Consider the following 20,552-nt stretch of genomic DNA (forward strand, 5'->3'; position numbering starts at 1 on the left):
TGATGCCAGGTATGCAAGGTTTGAGTTATAAAGAAAGGCTGGATAGGCCGGGACTTTTTTTCACTGGAGTGTAGGAGGTTGAGAGGCGACGTTATCGAAGTTTATAAAATAATGAGGGTTATAGATAGAGTTAATGGTAATTGTGTTTTCCTAGGATGGGGGATTTCAAGACAAGGGGCACATTTTAAGAGGAGAGGAGAGATCTTTAAGAAATGCATGAGGGACAAATATTTTACACAGAGGACAGTTCACATGTGGAAGTGATGAATGTGGGTACAATTACAATGTTTAAATGTCTTATTGATAAGTACGTGAATAGGAAAGGTTTGGAGGAATATGGGCCAGGAGCAGGCAGGTGGGACTAGTTTAGTTTGGGATTATGTTCGGCATGGACTGGATGGAACAAGAGTCTGTTTAGAACATAGAACATAGAACATAGAAGAATACAGCGCAGTACAGGCCCTTCGGCCCTCGATGTTGCGCCGATCCAAGCCCACCTAACCTACACTAGCCCACTATCCTCCATATGCCTATCCAATGCCCGCTTAAATGCCCATAATGAGGGAGAGTCCACCACTGCTACTGGCAGGGCATTCCATGAACTCACGACTCGCTGAGTAAAGAACCTACCCCTAACATCTGTCCTATACCTACCCCCCCTGAATTTAAAGCTATGCCCCCTTGTAATAGCTGACTCCATACGTGGAAAAAGATTCTCACTGTCGACCCTATCTAAACCCCTAATCATCTTATACACCTCTATCAAGTCACCCCTAAACCTTCTTTTCTCCAATGAAAACAACCCCAAGTGCCTCAGCCTTTCCTCATACGATCTTTCTACCATACCAGGCAACATCCTGGTAAACCTCCTCTGCACCCATTCCAGTGCCTCCACATCCTTCCTATAGTATGGCGACCAAAACTGCACACAATACTCCAGATGCGGCCGCACCAGAGTCTTATACAACTGCAACATGACCTCAGGTCCTTCCTGGCTTCCTTATAACTCTCAATCGCCCCAATTGAACCTTCACGCCTCATCTTTACATAGGCCGCCCTCTTCCATTTAACAAGGGATTCCAATTCCTTATTAAACCACGGCTCCCTCACACGACCCTTTCCTCCCTGCCTGACGGGCACATACTTATCAAGGACACTCAATAGTTGCTCCTTGAACAAGCTCCACATATCAGTTACACCCTTGCCTTGAAGCTTACTTTTCCAGGCCACACATCCTAAGTCATGCCTCACAGCATCATAATTTCCCTGCCCCCATCTATAACTCTTGCCCTGTAGTGCACACTTATCCCTCTCCATCACTAGAGTAAAAGTCACCGAATTGTGGTCACTGTCCCCAAAGTGCTCACCTACCTCTAATTCTAACACCTGGCCTGGTTCATTACCCAGAACCAAATCCAGTATGGCCTCACCTCTTGTTGGCCTATCTACATATTGTGTCAGGAAACCCTCCTGCACACATTGGACAAACACTGACCCATCTAATGAACTTGAGCTATAGCTTTCCCAATTAATATCAGGAAAGTTAAAGTCCCCCATAACAACCACCCTATTACTTTCACTCTTCTCTTGAATCATCCTCGCAATCCTTTCTTCTACGTTTCTAGGACTATTAGGAGGCCTGTAAAAAACTCCTAACAGGGTGAGCTCACCTTTCCTATTCCTAACCTCAGCCCAAACTACCTCAGATGGCGAGTCTTCATCCATCGTCCTTTCCACAGCTGTAATACTATCTTTGACAAGCAATGCCACACCTCCCCCTCTTTTAACCCCACCTCTGACCCTACTAAAACATTTAAACCCTGGAACCTGCAACAGCCAATCCTGTCCCTGTTCTACCCATGTCTCCGTAATAGCCACAACATCGAAGTCCCAGGTACCAACCCACGCTGCAAGTTCACCGACCTTATTTCGTATACTTCTTGCATTGAAGTATACACACTTCAAACCACTTTCCTGTTTACAGGCACTCTCCTTTGAAATTGATGCCATGTTCCTAACCTCTCTACACTCCAGGTCCTGCACCCTAAAGCTACAATCTGGGTTCCCATGCCCCTGCAGAGTTAGTTTAAACCCCCCCCAAGAGCACTAGCAAACCTCCCACCAAGGATACTGGTGCCCCTTAGGTTCAGGTGTAGACCATCCTGTTTATAGAGGTCCCACCTTCCCCAGAAAGAACCCCAGTTATCCAAATACCGGAATCCCTCCCTCCTGCACCATCCCTGTAGCCACGCATTTAACTGTTCTCTCTCCCTATTCCTCGAATCTCTATCACGTGGCACGGGTAACAAACCAGAGACAACAACTCTGTTCGTTCTAACTCTGAGCTTCCAACCTAGCTCCCTGAAAGCCTGCCTAACATCCTCAGCGCTCCTCCTACCTATGTCATTGGTGCCAATGTGGACCACGACTTCGGGCTGCTCCCCCTCCCCCTTAAGGACCCGGAAAACACGATCAGAGACATCACGTACCCTTGCACCTGGGAGGCAACATACCAAACGTGAGTCTCTCTCGTTCCCACAAAACCTCCTATCTGTGCCCCGAACTATCGAGTCCCCAATTACTATTGCTCTGCTCTTCTCCACCCTTCCCTTCTGAGTAACGGGGACAGGCTCCGTGCCAGAGACCTGAGCCCCGTTACTTACCCCTGGTAAGTCGTCCCCCCCACAAGTATCCAAAACGGTATACTTGTTCTTGAGGGGAACGGCCGCAGGGGGTCCCTGCACTGGCTGCTTCCTCCCAGTCCCCCTCACTGTCACCCATCTATCTGCCATCTTTGGAGTTACTACTTCCCTAAAGCTCCGATCTATGACCCCCTCTGCCTCCCGAATGATCCTAAGTTCATCCAACTCCAGCTCCAGTTCCCTAACACGGTCTTGGAGGAGCTGGAGATGGGTGCACTTCCTGCAAGTGTTATCAGCAGGGACGTCCATGGCATCCCTCACCTCAAACATGTTGCAAGAGGAACATTGCACTGCCTTCACTGCCATCCCTCTGAAAGTAACCTTTTATAAAAAAACTGGGTCTAAAGAATACAACAAGCAAAATGCAGCACTTACCTACTTACCACAACGGGTCTTATTATTTAGGTTAGAGGAGGAGGGCGGGTGGGAGACACTACCTCTGTAGTGCCTCAGGTTCTTCTCCTGCGCGCTTTTAAAGGGAAAAAAAACCTACCCGGCTGCCCCTCCGGTCTTCGTCACTTCCCCCTGCTGCTCCCGCTCTTTCTTTCTGTAAAGAGAGAAAAAAACACCGCTGCCCGCTACCGGTAAGTAATTTTAAAACAAACTGTCTTACCTTAGCTGCTGCTCGCACTCAAAATGACCGTTGGCGTCGAAGGGTGAGTATTTATACTCACTGCTTTCCTTCCCGGCTGCCCCTCCGGTCTTCGTCACTTCACCCTGCTGCTCCCGCTCTTTCTTTCTGTAAAGAGAGAAAAAACACCGCTGCCCGCTACCGGTAAGTAATTTTAAAACAAACTGTCTTACCTTAGCTGCTGCTCGCACTCAAAAAAAAAAGTAGTTTCTATGCTGTATGACTCAATGTCAAAGTTCATTAAAGGCAAGAGATAAGTGCTTTTTAAAGGAGACAGAAGCAAATCCTAATAGATTAATTCATCAACATGGTGTGGAAAACATGACATATTTATGATCAACAAAAACAAATTGCTGGAGAAACTCAGCAGATCTAGCAGCATTTGTACAGAGAAAGTTGACTTGACATTTTGAGTCCGGTGACTCGTCTTCAGAACAGGTTTGTGACATTTGCCAGTGGTCAAACTGATCATTTGCTGTCAACTGGGCAGTGCTGAGATTTTGAATGTACAGCATAGGGAGAGTGCAAAACAGCTTGCTCCGCAGCAATATTTAACTGGCTCGGGGAGGTCAATTGATCAAGGAGTAGAAATTGGGACAGAGGGATTGATGACCTGTTCCACTCTGATCTTCAGACAAGTCTCCATTAAAGTGTTCACTTGTAATTGTAAGCATTGTATGGTTAAGATGTTTGCAGAATATTTTGTAGTGTACTTTGCTGAACATTGGTATGTTCTGTTTTTTAGAACTGTCTTGGTTTATTGATATCCAGACTAAACACAAAGAACCAGGGAAAGTGGGAATAAAATCCTACAGCTGTGGATACAGTTACAGCCTATCCTTGGGGACTATTTCCATCAGTTGGCGCACTATTACCTGGGTTTTCTTTCAGGATGCACACAGAACACCACAGTAGCTCCTTCAAACTTGACTGTTCAGCAGGTGATGAAATGCATTCTGAGCTTGAAAAGCCAGAATGCTGTGTATCACGTTTTGAGAATGAGATTTACCTCTTTCTTCCTTCCCACTATCATGCATAATTACCTTAATTATCTTTTACCAACTCATATGAGGATCAACCTCCACACTGACACATTGGATCTTATTACAAAGGTCACCCACATGGCTGAACCTGCCTCTGAGACGACACACATCATTATGTCCAAAGTTCTTGAGAAGTTTGTAGCTCAGGTTGTGGATGAGGTCATCGCTTGCTGAGTTGGTAAGTTTGTTTGCAGATGTTTCGTCACGATACTAGGTAACATTATCAGTGAGGTAAAAACAATGACTGCAGATGCAGGAAACCTGATTCTGGATTAGTGGTGCTGGAAGAGCACAGCAGTTCAGGCAGCATCCGAGGAGCAGCGAAATTGACGTTTCGGGCAAAAGCCCTTCATCAGGAATAAAGGCAGTGAGCCTGAAGTGTGGAGAGATAAGCTAGAGGAGGGTAGGGGTGGGGAGAAAGTAGCATAGAGTACAATGGGTGAGTGGGGGAGGGGATGAAGGTGATAGGTCAGGGAGGAGAGGGTGGAGTGGATAGGTGGAAAAGGAGATCGGCAGGTCGGACAAGTCCGGACAAGTCATGGGGACAGTGGTGAGCTGGAAGTTTGGAACGAGGGTGAGGTGGGGGAAGGGGAAATGAGGAAACTGTTGAAGTCCACATTGATGCCCTGGGGATGAAGTGTTCCGAGGTGGAAGATGAGGCGTTCTTCCTCCAGGCGTCTAGTGGTGAGGGAGCGGCGGTGATGGAGGCCCAGGACCTCCATGTCCTCGGCAGAGTGGGAGGGCGAGTTGAAATGTTGGGCCACGGGCGGTGTGGTTGATTGGTGCGGGTGTCCCGGAGATGTTCCCTAAAGTGCTCTGCTAGGAGGAGCCCAGTCTCCCCAATGTAGAGGAGACCGCATCGGGAGCAACGGATACAATAAATGATATTAGTGGATGTGCAGGTAAAACTTTGATGGATGTGGAAGGCTCCTTTAGGGCCTTGGATGGAGGTGAGGGAGGAGGTGTGGGCTCAGGTTTTGCAGTTCCTGCAGTGGCAGGGGAAAGTGCCAGGATGGGAGGGTGGGTTGTAGGGGGGCGTGGACCTGACAGGTGGTCACGGAGGGAACGGTCTATACGGAAGGCGGAAAGGGGTGGGGAGGAAATATATCCCTGGTGGTGGGGTCTTTTTGGAGGTGGCGGAAATGTTGGCGGATGATTTGGTTTATGCGAAGGTTGGTAGGGTGGAAGGTGAGCACCAGGGGTGTTCTGTCCTTGTTACGGTTGGAGGGGAGGGGTCTGAGGGCGGAGGTGCGGGATGTGGATGAGATGCATTGGAGGGCATCTTTAACCACGTGGGAAGGGAAATTGTGGTCTCTAAAGAAGGAGGCCATCTGGTGTGTTCTGTGGTGGAACTGGCCCTCCTGGGAGCAGATACAGCGGAGGCGGAGGAATTGGGAATATGGAATAGTATTTTTGCAAGAGGTAGGGTGGGAAGAGGTGTAATCCAGGTAGCTGTGGGAGTCGGTGGGTTTGTAAAAAATGTCAGTGTCAAGTCGGTCGTCATTAATGGAGATGGAGAGGTCCAGGAAGGGGAGGGAGGTGTCAGAGATGGTCCAGGTAAATTTAAGGTCAGGGTGGAATGTGTTGGTAAAGTTGATGAATTGCTCAACCTCCTCGCGGGAGCACGAGGTGGCGCCAATGAAGTCATCAATGTAGCGGAGGAAGAGGTGGGGAGTGGTGCCGTGCAAGATCCACAAGCCTGATAGTCTGGCGCACTGACCTCTACACCGCTGAAGCCAAATGCCAACTCGAGGACACCTCTTCGACCATGACCCCTCGACCATGACCCCACCCCCCCATCACCAAACCATCATCTCCTAGACCATATAGAATCTCATCACCTCAGGAGATCTCCCACCCACAGCTTCCAACCTCATAGTCCAGGAACCCTGCACTGCCCGGTTCTACCTCCTTCCCAAGATCCACAAGCCTGACCACCCTGGCCGACCCATAGTCTCAGCATGCTCCTGCCCCACTGAACTCAACTCTACCTACCTAAACACTATCCTATCCTCCCTAGTCCAGGAACTCCCCACATACTTTCGAGACACCACCCATGCCGTTCACCTCCTCCAAGACTTCCATTTCCCCGGCCCCCAACGCCTCATCTTCACCATGGATATCCAATCCCTCTACACCTCCATCCGCTATGACCAGGGCCGCCAAGCCCTCCGTTTTTCCCTCTCCAGACGTCCCCAACAGTACCCCTCCACCGACACTCTCATTCATTTGGCCAAACTGGTCCTCACCCTTCACAATTTCTCCTTTGAATCCTCCCACTACCTACAGACCAAAGGGGTAGCTATTGACACACATGTGGGCCCCAGCTATGCCTGTTTCTTTGTTGGCTATGTATAACAGTTGATCTTCCGTAATTACACCTGCACCACTCCCCACCTCTTCCTCCGCTACATTGATGGCTGCATTGGCACCACGTTGTGCTCCCGCGAGTAGGTTGAGCAATTATTCAACTTTACCAACGCATTCCACCCTGACCTTAAATTTACCTGGACCATCTCTGATACCTCCCTCCCCTTCCTGGACCTCTCCATCTCCGTTAATGACGACCGACTTGAAACTGACATTTTTTACAAACCCACCGACTCCCACAGCTACCTGGATTACACCTCTTCCCACCCTACCTCTTGCAAAAATGCCATCCCGTATTCCCAATTCCTCCGCCTCCGCTGTATCTGCTCCCAGGAGGACCAGTTCCACCACAGAACACACCAGATGACCTCCTTCTTTAGAGACAGCAATTTCCCTTCCCACGTGGTTAAAGATGCCTTCCAACGCATCTCGTCCACATCCCGCACCTCCGCCCTCAGACCCCTCCCCTCCAACCGTAACAAGGACAGAACACCCCTGGTGCTCACCTTCCACCCTACCAACCTTCGCATAAACCAAATCATCCGCCAACATTTCCGCCACCTCCAAAAAGACCTCACCACCAGGGACATATTTCCCTCCCCACCCCTTTCCGCCTTCCGTAAAGACCGTTCCCTCCGTGACCACCTGGTCAAGTCCAGGCCCCCCTACAACCCACCCTCCCATCCTGGCACTTTCCCCTGCCACCGCAGGAACTGTAAAACCTGAGCCCACACCTCCTCCCTCACTTCTATCCAAGGCCCTAAAGGAGCCTTCCACATCCATCAAAGTTTTACCTGCACATCCACTAATATCATTTATTGTATCCGTTGCTCCCGATGCGGTCTCCTCTACATTGGGGAGACTGGGCTCCTCCTAGCAGAGCGCTTTAGGGAACATCTCCGAGACACCCGCACCAATCAACCAAACCGCCCCATGGCCCAACATTTCAACTCGCCCTCCCACTCTGCCGAGGACATGGAGGTCCTGGGCCTCCTTCACTGCCGCTCCCTCACCACCAGACGCCTGGAGGAAGAACGCCTCATCTTCCACCTCGAACCCCAGGGCATCAATGTGGACTTCAATAGTTTCCTCATTTCCCCTTCCCCCACCTCACCCTCGTTCCAAACTTCCAGCTCACCACTGTCCCCATGACTTGTCCAGACTTGTCCTACCTGCCTATCTCCCTTTCCACCTATCCACTCCACCCATTCCTCCCTGACCTATCACCTTCATCCCCTCCCCCACTCACCTCTTGTACTCTATGCTACTTTCTCCCCACCCCCACCCTCCTCTAGCTTATCTCTCCACGCTTCAGGCTCTCTGCCTTTATTCCTGATAAAGGGCTTTTGCCCGAAACGTCGATTTCGCTGCTCGTTGGATGCTGCCTGAACTGTTGTGCTTTTACAGCACTACTAATCCAGAACATCATCAATGAGCCTCCGGTGAAGCACTGGTAGTGTGGCCCACTTACTATTTACCTGTCACAGTTTGTTGACGTGGGTGGTATCATTTCCGGTTTTCTTTCTTATTGGTTGGTATATGGGATCTAATTCTAAATGTTTGTTCATGGAGTGCTGATTTGAGTGCCAGGTTTTCAGGATGGATACATTATCCACGTATAGATTAGGTGAATGGCAAGTGTCTTTTCCCTAGCGTTGGAGATTTCAAGACAAGCGGGTATATTTGAAGGTGAGAGGAGAAAGATTTAAGAAAGACATGAAGGTAAATATTTTTACACAGAGAGTGGCTCATGTGTGGAATGAACCTCCAGAGGAAGTGACGAATGTGGCTTCAGTTACAACATTTAAAAGACGTTTGGATAAGTTCATGATAGGAAATGTCCTGAGGGATATGGGCCACACACTGGCAGGTGGGACACGTGTGGTTTGGGGTTATGGTCAGCATGGACTAGTTGGACCGATAGGCCTGAGTCCATGCTGTATAACTTTATGACTATGATTCTTAGTATGAAATTGTGATTGAGGTTTTAATTGTGAAAGTTATCATATTCTCACAGAGAACTGTACCAAGTAAAATGAAACTGCAACCTTTGTAAATCATGCTGCACAGATACCACTGTCCAAAGCAGTCATAGAATTTACATATTGGCTTCAAAGTTATTTGGCAACCTGAAAGCCACCTAATCCCAGCTGAAAACCAGCAGTAGCTCCTATAATCTATTTTCCTGCTCACATTAATCTAATAATATACTCCAAAGTGTATTTTTCCTTACAATCTAACCTCCAAAGTATTTTCAGCTATTAACTGAAATACACAGGAGCCAAGCTCAGTTCCTGTCAGCGATTTTTTAAAATGAGGCCAGTCTTGTTAAAGTTGTAATCATTGCTTACAAGTGAAAATTACTTCAAACTTTAGATTAGATTACTTACAGTGTGGAAACAGGCTCTTCGGCCCAACAAGTCCACACCGACCCTGTGAAGAGCAACCCACCCAGACTCATTCCCCTATATTTACCCCTTCACCTAACACTACGGGCAATTTAGCATAGCCAATTCACCTAACCTACACATTTATTTTTGGGACTGTGGGAGGAAATCGGAGCACCCGGAGGAAACTCACACAGACACGGGGAGAACGTGCAAACTCCACACAGACAGTTGCCCGAGGCAGGAATTGAACCCGGGTCTCTGGCGCTGTGAGGCAGCAGTGCTAATCACTGTGCCACCGTGCCACTATTGATACCCTCATTCTACATTAAAGCAAGAATATTCCGAACACTATCTTTTTGTAAAGCATTGTTTTAAATTCCATGAACCACAATTTATATTCAAGCTCATAATTTTAATAATTTTAACACTCACTGTTGAACAATACCTTTGTTTCCACACAGTGTATGCTGGATGTACATCTTTCCCATAATAAATTCATTATTTCTCTTCAAAATTGTTTGGAGTAGTGACACCTCAAATAATTTGTATCTTTATGTAAATGTTATACTGTAAAAGTTAAACTGTGTATTTACTACTGAACCTGTGAAATACTTAAATATCTTAAAGGAAACAGTTTCAAGAAAATAGGCAAGTCAAAAATATAGTGGGCAATTCAGAATTTCTGCAGCAGTGTAAAATACATGATAGTGGATCAACAGCTCAACCCATATTGCTTCTGAGCTTTTATATTTCTGTTCACTGGCTGTAAAGAAATTCCTTTCTTCATTAGTTTATCTGCCCTTGTGTGATTTTGTTGCTTTCCCTCAAGGTAATTTTAACCCCATAAGTAATTGAGAATAACATTTTTGTGAATACAAATGGGATTTTGAGCAAGTTATTACTTGAGAGTCCTCTTGAACCAGAAATTATAAGTGACTTTTTAAAAATTCATTCACAGGGTAATGGCATTTATTGCCCATCTCTAACTGTGCAGATGGCACTAAGAATTAACCACATTGCTGTGGGACTGGAGTCACATGGACGCCAGACCAGGTAAGGATGGCAGTTTCCTTCCCTAAAGGACATCAGTAAACAAGATTTTTAAAAAAAATGACAATTACCAATGGATTCATGGTCATCATTCGTCTCTTAATTGAGATTTTTTATTGAATTCAAATTCACCATATGCCTGGAATATTACCTAGATTAACAGTCTGGTGATAATACCATGGGGCCCTTGTCTTTGAATAACAACTCATCCATGAAGGTTGTTGTGTTATGGCACAAATTCCACAGCAGACAGGCACTGTACCTTTAAGACAGTTACAAACCATTGTGAGTTGTGACATTATGATCAAAAGGTATCCACTTTCAGTCATTTTCTCAACGGAATGGAGTCAGCTATAATGTGTGTGTAATATACAGTAACATTATCAGAATCCAGACGATGTTTGTGAGTCTGTGATATCACAGCTTTATAAATAGTTAATATTATTACGGCGGCACGGTGGCCTCACAGCGCCAGGGACCCGGGTTCGATTCCAGCCTCGAAGGACTGTCTGTGTGGAGTTGCACATTCTCCCCATGTCTGCGTGGGTTTCCTCTGGGTGCTCCGCTTTCCTCTCACAATGCAAAGACGTGCGGGTCAGGTGGATTGGCCATGCTAAAATGCCCATTGTGTTAGATGTATTAGTCAGAGGGAAATGGGTTTGGGTGGGTTACTCTTCGGAGGGTCGGTGTGCACTTGTTGGGCCAAATGGCCTGTTTCTGCACTGTAGGGAATCTAATCTAATTGTAAATAAACTTCAGGACATTTGTCTCAGTAAGAACTGTCATTGTGATATACATTTCCTGAACCAACCTATAGTGACCAAAGATGGGATCACAGGTCGAGTGCAGTTATAAAATATTTCCAAAGGGCTTTTTCCATTTTTATTAGGGAATCTAGACTCACTCTAACTAACACTAGTGACAGAAGTATGTACTACCCACACAGTGCTCTACCGCAACCTGCCAAAGTATTTTTCAAACTTGCTGCCTCTCCCACGCAGAAAAACAAGGACATCAGGCACATTAAAACATCACCACCTGAAAGTTTCCTTCCTGATTACAGGTCATCCACTTGGAAATTCAAGGCTGTTATCTCATTTTTGATTAGGTAAAAAGAAGGGTTGCAGATGCTGGAAACCAGATTCTAGATTAGAGTGGTGCTGGAAAAGCACAGCAGTTCAGCCAGCATCCGAGGAGCAGGAAAATCGACGTTTCAGGCAAAAGCCCTTCATCAGGATGATGAAGGGCTTTTGCCTGAATCGTCAATGTTCCTGCTCCTTGGATGCTGCCTGAACGGCTGTGCTTTTCCAGCATCACTCTAATCTAGAATCTCATTTTTGATTAATCAAAATCCTGGAACAATCTCTGCAATAGCTTACTAACACTACTGGAGCAGGAGAATTGACACTTTAGAAATAAATCCTTCATCAGGAAGCGCTTGATGAAGGGCTTATGTCCAAAATGACAATTCTTCTACTCGTCAGATGCTGCACTTTGAACTCTGATCTCTAGCATCTGCAGTCCTCACTTTCTCCACTACCTTCTCAAAGGCAATTAAAGATGGGCAATTAGGAGCCTGTCAACAGTGGCCTCTTAATAAGCTTCCAGTATTGCCCTTGCTGGGGATTTGGACATTTCGTGAACCACTACTATGTTTACCAGGCCATATATAACAAAGGATATGTATTCTATACATGAAATGTATGTAACTGAAGTCATCCATTACAGAGCAACTGAATTGCTGGGTTTTTAGAGCTTATCTTGCCAAGCTTTTGAGTTAGTTCTAATACTTCCTGTACTTTTAGAAAATTTGCCATAGTCCAAAAGTACTGCTATGTTTTAAATATGTTGATGACATTTTTTGGAACCTGTTACAAGCATATAAAAAAGGATATTGACTCTCCCCATTTTAACCTACTTTTGCTGAGTCGTGACAAATGTTTGTGTTCATTTTTTAACACAGAATTATCGCAATTCAATTGCAATCTAATTAACGAGATCAAAATGATAGAGCCAAATTATAAGATAGAGGAATCTTATGAGGTACTGACCCCAGAAGAATAATATGGATGTTGCATCAAACACACACACACATACAGACAGACACACACGCACACACAAACATGAGTAAAAAGTTTAAAAGGGAGAAAGCTTCTGCTACAGTCAGGAAGATCAGGCAACACTCTCCTCTGCAATATAAATCCACCTGTTGGTTCAGTATTATGCATTTTACACTATTTCTGGGCAGCACGGTAGCTCAGTGGTTAGCACTCACAGCACCAGGGACCCACGTTTGATTCCACCCTGAGGCAACTGTCTGTGTGGAGTTTGCACATTCTCCCTGTGTCTGCGGGGATTTCCCCTGGGTGCTCCCATTTCCTCCTGCAGTCCAAAGATGTGCAGATTAGATGGACTGACCATGCTAAATTGCCCCATAGTGTCCAGGGATGTACAGGCTAGGTGGTTTAGCCATGGGAAATGCAATGCTGCAGGGATTGGGGTAGGGGGACTGAGATGTTCTTCAGAGGACTGTAGGGAATCTATATTCTATGACAAGGCGATGCGGCTTTAAAGCAAAAATCCTTAAAGATTTTTGAAGTGTTCAGTTTGAAACCTGAGGCCAGTTCTTTAATTTCTGACTCATATCCTGCATTTGCAGTAACTTTTGTAGACTTTGAATTCTTGGGTGAATGATTATTGTTTTAAGTTACTTTTTCATCAGGCGCTGATATCCAAGCTCAGACAGAGACAGGGAGAGAGAGGCTTCTGGCTTCTTACTGTTAGCAATTCGTCTTTCTTTTTCTCTCTGCTGCTCAAAGCAGCTGATGATAAAGGTCCAGTTATATATTCCAGAGCCTCCGTATTGTCTTCCTGAGCTAGTTAGCTTACAGGTTAGTCTTTCATCTCCCAATATGTGAAATTATTATGCATAAGTGAGACACTGACTTATTAGTTTGCTTTCACTGTATTTGGCTGAAACGACAATTTCTGTGCAGCCAAGTTTGAGTCACCTCATGTTCACTTCACAAAGCATGCCTCAATCTGTGGTCAGGTGATCAGAGCAGCCATTTCAAATCAGGATTTGTTTTCTTCTAAAAATCACTTTTCTCGATGAAATGTTCAGGTATCAAATATCAGATGATGGAAGTTGAATATCAATGGCCCTTGCTTTTCATAATCATAACAAAAAATATTCAATGCATGATTTCAACAATCTGAAGTTGTTGCAATTGAAGGCAATCAAAGCAAGTGCCTTAATCTTGTCTGAATTATTTGACGAGATTCAGATTCTGCACAATTACCTTTGCTTCCTTCTCAGCTTCATTTTGTATCTTTGTCTTTCATCGCCAATTGCTTATGCTGTTATATTTTATCAGTATTTGATTTGTTGTAATGCATTAATATAAGAAGACCATTAAGACTGTATATTCACATCATAACAACTAAATTTTAACTGAATGTCGTGGCTTTGAACTACAGGGACTCAGTTAGGCTGCTGTGTTTTACAAATTGTAGTGTTGCAAATTGGGAAAAAGCATGATGCCAATTACTGCCATATCACCATTTATACAGCATTAAAGTCGTCAAGACAAAAATATCACCCCTTTAATCTCCCACAGGAGGCAAATAACCATAGCAGCAAAATCCAAGAGAAGATGAGAACAATTTGCTGCCCGTCTGTTATATTGACATCAACGTACTGCCACACGGAAAGTACAATAATAAGCATAAAATCCTTGTTTTCATGTTCCTGTATATATCTCCCATTAGCCCTAAAAGGATTCTGCGCACATGTTCTCTAGCATCAATGATAGCTTCTGCTGTTCAATTTTCCATTTTCAATTACTGTTGCCTCCCCTTTCTAGCAATAAATCATACCTTCTGTTGTATTTGGATTTCTGCCTTCTAAGATTTACTGGCAAGGAAAATGGCAGAAACAAATAATATTTAGGTGTATTAGATTTGAATGAATCCCAATGAAGGAATACATTAACCAGAATATCACCTGTGATTGTCTGCTTTGTAAAATTACATTCTTATAAATCAAGTAAATGATTAATGGAATCATAGTAAAATTATGTTGCAAAATGTTTAAACTTTTTTGTTCAACGTTATGTAATTATGTATTAATATTAATAGAACACATACTAGAAGGAGTTATAGTGAAGACACTGGAGGCAAAAATTGAGCATTGCAATGCTGACTTTGCCAGGAACAATGATTACTGGAATGGGGAAGGGCATGTTTTAGATCACTATCTCTCCAAAGGTGCAGTAATTGACACGGTGAGAATGCAGGGAAATCTCCAGTGCTATACGAGCAACAATGTACAATATTTAATGGAAGGTTGATCATAGCATTTTGATTAAGGGAGAAGAAAAGTCAGAACACAGAGGAAGTTGTAGGACCTACAGTGAGATTGGTTATTAATTGGGCTGGGTTTGCAATGTGTGTAGCTTTTCCTGTTAAACCATGTTGATCTATGTCCTTATAAAAGATATTTGGAGATCACCAACAAAAATGTAAATGCTAAGTGGTAGGTGTTTGGAGTTCTCTTTCATAAAGGCAGTAGTCGTTGGATCAATTGTTAATTTTAAATCTGATACACTATTGTTAAGCAAAGATATGAAGGGATTTGGGCCAAAGACAGGTATTTGGAGTTAGGTCACAGACTAGCCATGATGGCTCAGTGGTTAGCATTGCTACCTCACAGAGCCAGGGACCTGCGTTCAATTCCAGCCTCAGGCAACTGTCTGTGTGGAGTTTGTATATTCTTGCCATGTCTGTTTGGGTTTCTTCTGGGTGCTCTAGTTTCCACCCACAATCCAAAGATGTGCAGGTTAAGTGAATTGGTCATGCTAAATTGCCTATAGTGTTCAATAGGGTTGGGGTGTGGGTGAGTTGCTCTTCAGAGGGTAAGTGTGGAGTTATTGGGCTGAAGGGCTTGTTTTCACACTGTAGGGATTCAATAATTCAAATTGTGGACAAGTTACAATCTAGTGCATGACATAATTGTGCTGTCTGATTTGTGCAGCTTTGTGCTACTGTTTGAGCTTCACTGCCAATTTTCTTTTTGGGCTGACCAAATGTATTGAAGCACATTTTCTTAAAGGTTGAAGTGTGTAATAATGTTTCCTTTTGCTTAAAGGCTGTATGACGTTACTCATTTACTCCAAGTATTTCACAGAAACAATTAGTCTGAAAATATTTTGACTTAAATTACAATCCTGATGCAAATGAGCTTCAAATGGAAGAGAAAGAAAATGAATGCATTGCATGGTGTACTATAGTCTGCAGTTAAATTACTCTAATTAGTTCCCAAGTGATGCTAGTCTGCCCATAGTTAAAAAATTAAGTATGGAAAAAAAAACATCAACCTCAATAAAAAATTAAAACTGAAAATCTTCTCCCAGAGGGAGAAACTCATATTGCAGGATTAGTGAAAGATCATTGTAGATAATACTGGTCTTGGAAGCTATAACATGGGTCATGGCACCAATAATAGTGGTCTTGAAGCCAGTAATACTGGTAATACTTGATAGTACATCATAATATTTGGCAAGCTATATTCTCTCTTGCTGTAATGTTTCAACTGAGAGTTACGATTTTAGACCAAGGACTTCTAATGTTTGATACAATAGGTAATTTCAAACACCAAATTGCAAACACTCCAAAATGTAAAAGAATTTGAAAATAAAGTTCAACAATGTTTATTTACGTTTTAGTTTGTCAATCTATTTGTTGTGTCATTCAATAACTCTTGACCATGACTCATTAACAGTATTGTGTACTATTTTAACCAGCAACATAAGTTTCAAAATAACTTCGTTGTCTGAGAAGTTGCTTAATTTGTAGTTGGTCCTAATCAAACAGTATTGGCAATTCTATGCATTGATTCAGTAATCGTATAACTAGCATTGACTAATAAGAAACCAAGGAGGTAAAAACAATGACTGCAGATGCTGGAAACCAGATTCTGGATCAGTGGTGCTGGAAGAGCACAGCAATTCAGGCAGCATCCGAGGACAGGCAAAATCGACGTTTCGGGCAAAAGCCCTTCAAGATGAAGGGCTTTTGCCCAAAACGTCGATTTTGCCTGTCCTCGGATGCTGCCTGAATTGCTGTGCTCTTCCAGCACCACTAATAAGAAACCAATTTCTAATGTTAGAAAATTTGTTCACGCAACATACAAACTTGACCAATTAGAGAGATAACTGTTTCTCCTTATTTTTGTCTCTATGTTTAAGGAAGGGCACACTTGCTATGGAGGCAATACGGTGAACGTTTAACAGATTGATTACTGACAATAGGACATCTATGCTGACAGTCTGAGGATTCTAAATTTTAGCAGAATAACAGGCAATCCCATTGAAGCATGATAGATCTGAGGAGCTTGATGGGTTTGATGCTGAAAGATTTTTTCAGGGAAATCTCAAACATGGGTGCACATTGTCAGTGCAAGAGACTGATCATTTGACACTGAGATAAAAATATTACTTTTTCACAGAACTGCAAAGCTTTGCAATCCAAGGAGTTGTCGCTGCTTCATCTGGGACAGACAGATTTTCTGTGTGTATGTGTGTGTGCGTGTGCATGTGCGTGTGCATGTGCATGTGTGTGTGCATATCAAGGGATATTGGACCAGTCACAAAATTGGAGCCGAATCCCAAAGATCAGCTGACATTGTGCCAAATGGTGGAGCAGGCTCGAAAGGCCATTTGGCCTCGTCTTGATGCTATCTCTCAGCCTCGTTTTTAGGGCTCCTTACAAGGTGCACTTTCAGTAGATGGGGCACATGGTCTGTGCTTATCCCCCTGCCTCTTGTCCACCTCAACCCTGTCCCCTTAAAATTGTAGCCTTGTGTTGTTCAACATTGGCGGTCCATCAGCTATTTGTAAAATTAAATTAACAAACAATTGTGATTATTAACAATTAAGCCAAACTGGCCTGAGAATTACTCTACCCAATAAGGCTGATGTGGGCAGGTGGGTGAGAGTCAGAGGCTTTTCTTTTAGACCTTAGAAAAGGCAGGAGGACTGGGGGAACATGTTCTCCCTCCAGAGGTGTTATACTCTGTTTGGTTGTTGCCCGCCTGACCTTCAAAATCCACCCACCAGAAACAGATGATGGCACTGTTCATGCTGATAACATTTCCGTCTAAGCCCTTGAGGGCAGAATATTCCTCCCGTTGAGGGGCAGACGTCTGACCTCAAGGCACTGTCTGTACTTTTATATTGGGGCCATATTATATTTTGTTAAATTCCACCTCTTGTACTCCCATAATGGCCCCAATATTCGGCTTTGTAGCATAAACACGATGCTGGAGTTGAAGTCCAAATAATGTGCTACTTATGGCCATAGGCAATCTATGCAGCCCACAATGTGTGCCATGTTGGTATGGGAACTGGCCCTGACATCATACACCATTTAAAATTATTCCAGTGCTTGCTAACAGTACTAGTCACACTTTCAGCCCCACAATTTTGAAAAATGGCCTTCACAAAGGTACAGTCAGTAAAATTGGGCGCTGTTGACAGTTCTCCCAGTTTTGTGACAAGCCACCAGTTGTTAATAAGGGGGGATTTGTAAGCCTGTAGAACCAGGTGTGCCATTGACATTTCCACTGCCTAAGTCCTTCCTTTTAAATTTCTAACAGACTGTATTAATTTATTAATTGTTTTCAAATCTCAGCATCTGCTTTGGTGATATTTGAACCCATGCCCACAGAACATTAATGTATATCTTTTCTTATTTGTTAAGTGACATTACTGCCATGCTATCAACTCTCCATGTTCTCAGGGAATCACTGCGACCTGAACCTACTTCAGCAAGTTACAGTCAGAATTGGATGAGAAAGAAGTGGACCAGTCCACTGCTCCAATTTACCTGCTTTGCCTGGCTTGATTTCTGCCGAAAAACTGTTACAAATTGTAAAATCTGCCCTATGTTCCCTACACAAAAATCAAAATCTGCTGCCAGGTTTTTTTTTCGTGTAAAATTAGAGTTAAAAATAAATCACTTCAGAAGGAGCCACACTTAAGCGGTTTTTAAAATAGGTGGTTAATATTTTCCTGACATTTTCTGTTTGGTGATAACACAAAAGGTTCACCCATTACTTTTCATTAAAAGGAAATGTTTGTTTTTGCAAATTAAGCCTGGGATACAAGCTTGGGTTTATGGTGTTTCAGGGCCATGCAAGTAATCTGTGATATTGAAAACAAGAAATGCTAGAAATCAGAATGGGTCAGGCAGCGTCTGGGGAGAGAGAGCAAGCTAACGTTTTGAGTGTAGACGACTCTTCATCAGAACTGACGTGGTATTGATTGTTTAGTCCCAGGGAGGGTGAAAAAAATCTATCTTGTCTATCCATTGTTTCTCATCTACCATTGACTTTATTCTTTATAACCATCTCCATGATGATTTTTTGAGAGTTCGTTCTTTGTAGTTGTATCAATTTGAATTTTAGAGAACTTATTGAAAATGCTTAACAGAATGATACCTGGGAGCATAACATGAGGTGCTTTAGTGATCTGGAGAGATTAAAGGAACTAGAATTGCCTCTTTGGAAAAGGAAGAGGGTTAAGAAGAGATTTCATAGTATTTTTCAAACTTTAGAGTGGTTTTGATAAGGGAGGGAAAATAGTTTCCACTAGCTGCTGGCTATGTAACTGGAAGATGAAGCGAGAAGGTAACTAGAGGACAGAGAAAATGCTGGTCTTGGAAAGCAGCATGAGAAAAAGCAGCAGCTCTACCCAGTCTCTAACAAAAAGCTATTGTTCATCGATTATTCAACTCTTCCACAGTTATGGCAAGTTTAGAGTTCTTGAAAAGACTGTAATGCATTTCATTCTCTGCCCTACCCAATGAATAATGCATGATGAAGTGAACTGTGTCACAGCTGACATTTAAACATGAATATGGGTGGCTGCGTGCCTGATGTAATTTACAACACAGAAGAATAATATTATAAACCTTATTGTAAACTGACTGTGGAAAGCTCCCTTGGTGTAACCAATGATGCATGCAGAGTCTGCAAACATGAAGGGTTGGGCAGGGAATGCAACAGTAATTCATATCAGTATACAATGTGTTTTGGGCAAAGTGAGCCATAAATTATATGGATTTCAGAAAACCTGCCCTGTTAGATGTTTAAGAGGTGGCTGTAAGGAATTGATGGTTCTTGACCACATAACCTAGTAGAATAGGATGTGTGGAAAAAACATCTTGAGTGCTGCCTTCTGTGATATTCATAGATTAACATAATAAGTAGGAACATGAATAGACCATGCAGCCCCTAGCTCCCATATCAATTTCAGATTTTAGTGTGTGCTGCCTTGCGTATTAAGAACATCTGTTATCAATGGTTGGAAAAGCTGCCAATCACCTTTTACCATTGATATGGTGCGTGAGGTTGACGATATGGAAAGTTTGGTCATCTTCCAACATCTGCCTAAGTTAACTTTGACTCTCATTGGCGTGTTTGTGTTTGTGCACCTACTTAACACTTTCCTTTGCTGCCAGTCTTGTGGGTGTTCTACAGTGTTTTTGTTCACGTCTGCTTTCTTCTGGGGTCTGCCTTGGCTTTTTGAACCAGATTTCTTGCACGTACGTGCCCATGATTGTTTGGTGCCGTATGCTGTCCAGATACCAGGAGTAGTAGCTGCAAAATGTCACATCTGTTGCTGGTTTGGTGCACATTTCTGACTCCAGCTGTAGCGTTAGCTGCATCTGAAACATATAATTCTTGTTGAGTCTGCAACAATGGTTTCACACTGGTGTCCACTCCTGAAGTAATGTGTCAATGGTATGACTCATTTTCTTGCCAAAAAGTCCTTCCCAAACTCTTTAACTTAACTCTTTAATTGTTATCCCTTGTGATGTAAGAAGCTGGGCATGAATATTGAAGAATCCAACAGACATGTATGACAGCTAGATATTGGTCACAATACTATGGCTTCAAGAGGTGTTTTTGTTCTTTTTTTGTAAAGAAAGGTTGAGGCAGAGGTAACAATCAGTCAGCTCGAAAACCAATAAAATAAGCAGCTTGTGAGGCCTTGGGGGTTTTACTTTAAACGTTGGAACAGAAGCAGCCTGAATAGGTGGGGTCAGGCTCCCACAGAACAAAGCATAATTGTTTAGTTTTAGCTTTCAGTAGCAGTTGCTAACATCTTGAAGCTGAGTGTGGGAGCTCTTATTCCTCTCTCTGTTACAGCTAAAATCGAGAATTCTCTTCCTATTGTTAGAATTGTGAGACAATCTATTTTACTGAATTTGCCAAGGGTGTGATTATTTGATGTTACTATATTGGTACAGTTAATTAGTAGCAGCTAATATATATGTTATTTTCTTAAACATTTGGATAGAG

The sequence above is a fragment of the Chiloscyllium plagiosum genome, unplaced genomic scaffold (genome assembly GCF_037043375.1).
Source record: "Chiloscyllium plagiosum isolate Xiang-an unplaced genomic scaffold, Cpla_swu_hap1 HiC_scaffold_3, whole genome shotgun sequence".
Classification (NCBI taxonomy): domain Eukaryota; kingdom Metazoa; phylum Chordata; class Chondrichthyes; order Orectolobiformes; family Hemiscylliidae; genus Chiloscyllium; species Chiloscyllium plagiosum.